Source organism: Amia ocellicauda, unplaced genomic scaffold (assembly GCF_036373705.1).
Source record: "Amia ocellicauda isolate fAmiCal2 unplaced genomic scaffold, fAmiCal2.hap1 HAP1_SCAFFOLD_68, whole genome shotgun sequence".
Taxonomy (NCBI): domain Eukaryota; kingdom Metazoa; phylum Chordata; class Actinopteri; order Amiiformes; family Amiidae; genus Amia; species Amia ocellicauda.
Window position 1 is genome coordinate 307,501 of NW_027102996.1, and position 2,500 is coordinate 310,000.

At 43.2% G+C, this 2,500-nt stretch overlaps 2 non-coding genes across 2 annotated transcripts; both read right to left on the reverse strand.

Moving 5' to 3' along the window:
- Positions 1-295: 295 nt before the first annotated feature.
- On the reverse strand, positions 296-414 carry LOC136741525 (5S ribosomal RNA). The gene has a single exon (XR_010814214.1). It is a non-coding gene; the product is annotated as a 5S ribosomal RNA (ribosomal RNA).
- A 1,055-nt stretch (positions 415-1,469) lies between these two features.
- On the reverse strand, positions 1,470-1,588 carry LOC136741342 (5S ribosomal RNA). Its single transcript, XR_010814039.1, has one exon. It is a non-coding gene; the product is annotated as a 5S ribosomal RNA (ribosomal RNA).
- Positions 1,589-2,500: the final 912 nt, after the last annotated feature.

Consider the following 2,500-nt stretch of genomic DNA (forward strand, 5'->3'; position numbering starts at 1 on the left):
GTTGAATGAGGCTCCTTGTGAGCACTGAACTTTGTCCGGTGGAGTTCCTTTTTGTGTTGCTGTAATTGTGTCATTTCTCGATGAGAAAGATTAGGCAACATTTAGTCACTTCTAGCCATGATGCTCAATTTATTTACGAATGTACACTAGTTACTAGGGACCGTTTACGTTGGAGAACAAGATCTATTGTATGCCTGTGTATTTGGGGAAGTCAAATCTGAAATAATGATGAAATTGCGTGTATCCAAAGTTAAAACTCGTGATTTGTCGCCCTCTGGTGTGTAAAAGATGCAAAAGCTTACAGCACCTGGTATTCCCAGGCGGTCTCCCATCCAAGTACTGACCAGGCCCGAGCCTGCTTAGCTTCCGAGATCGGATAAGATCGGGCGTATTCAGGCTAGTATGGCCGTAAGCCAGGGAGGCTGTCCCTGACGCTCTACTTAAAGGGAAGGCAATATCCGTTTCTGCCGCTCATACTTGTAATTGAACTGTCTCTCTACTCTAAAGTCCGGGACACACCAGCGCGCCGCAGACAGTCCCTGCTAACACGAAACGTTGTGGCAACGTTGTGCGTTAGCTGGGGTGCCACACCAGACCAGAACTATATATTACAAAACGAACACATTGTCTTGATAAAACAGCTGTAATTGAGTGCCTGACACGCCAGTCAAGCGCAATCTTGAGAAGGTGTGCATTTCAGTAAGGATTTCAATTGACATGCAGTATGAAACTGAAAGGAGGTTGCATCACTATGATGCATAACATTGCATGTATTGTATTTTCAAGTGTGTGCATTCATCCTGTTGTCATTTTGTTTTGAAAGCTGAAGAATCATTCAACAGGTTGCTGAGACAAATGTAAACCAGTAAAACATATGAAGAGAAACAAACCTTGAATATAAGTTCAGTTGTTTAAACATTTGACAAACTATGGTGAGGGGGTAAGAAAACACACAAATCCAGCAGCTCCTGTATTTCAATACACCAGAACCCAATATTATTGGCGAGTCGGGTAGTCCATCATCACAGTTCGAGGGCAGGCATCATTTCAGTAATTTCATCCCGTTGCATTCACATCCGTGCCTTGAATGAGATTGAATGTGATCTTTGCTCTCAAGTATGTTCCCAAGTTTTACACTTTCGTGCTTTGCATGAATGGGAATGGAACCGTGTGTGTTGAATGAAGCTCCTTGTGAGCACTGAACTTTGTCCGGTGGAGTTCCTTTTTGTGTTGCTGTAATTGTGTCATTTCTCGATGAGAAAGATTAGGCAACATTTAGTCACTTCTAGCCATGATGCTCAATTTATTTACGAATGTACCCTAGTTACTAGGGACCGTTTACGTTGGAGAACAAGATCTATTGTATGCCTGTGTATTTGGGGAAGTCAAATCTGAAATAATGATGAAATTGCGTGTATCCAAAGTTAAAACTCGTGATTTGTCGCCCTCTGGTGTGTAAAAGATGCAAAAGCTTACAGCACCTGGTATTCCCAGGCGGTCTCCCATCCAAGTACTGACCAGGCCCGAGCCTGCTTAGCTTCCGAGATCGGACGAGATCGGGCGTATTCAGGCTAGTATGGCCGTAAGCCAGGGAGGCTGTCCCTGACGCTCTACTTAAAGGGAAGGCAATATCCGTTTCTGCCGTTCATACTTACAGTTGAACTGTCTCTCTACTCTAAAGCCCGGGACACACCAGCGCGCCGCAGACAGTCCCTGCTAACACGCCACGTTGTGGCAACATTGTGGCAACGTTGTGCGTTAGCTGGGGTGCCACACCAGACCGGAACTATATATTACAAAACGAACACATTCTCTTGATAAAACAGCTGTAATTGAGTGCCTGACACGCCAGTCAAGCGCAATCTTGAGAAGGTGTGCATTTCAGTAAGGATTTCAATTGACATGCAGTATGAAACTGAAAGGAGGTTGCATCACTATGATGCATAACATTGCATGTATTGTATTTTCAAGTGTGTGCATTCATCCTGTTGTCATTTTGTTTTGAAAGCAGAAGAATCATTCAACAGGTTGCTGAGACAAATGTAAACCAGTAAAACATATGAAGAGAAACAAACCTTGAATATAAGTTCAGTTGTTTAAACATTTGACAAACTATGGTGAGGGGGTAAGAAAACACACAAATCCAGCAGCTCCTGTATTTCAATACACCAGAACCCAATATTATTGGCGAGTCGGGTAGTCCATCATCACAGTTCGAGGGCAGGCATCATTTCAGTAATTTCATCCCGTTGCATTCACATCCGTGCCTTGAATGAGATTGAATGTGATCTTTGCTCTCAAGTATGTTCCCAAGTTTTACACTTTCGTGCTTTGCATGAATGGGAATGGAACCGTGTGTGTTGAATGAGGCTCCTTGTGAGCACTGAACTTTGTCCGGTGGAGTTCCTTTTTGTGTTGCTGTAATTGTGTCATTTCTCGATGAGAAAGATTAGGCAACATTTAGTCACTTCTAGCCATGATGCTCAATTTATTTACGAAT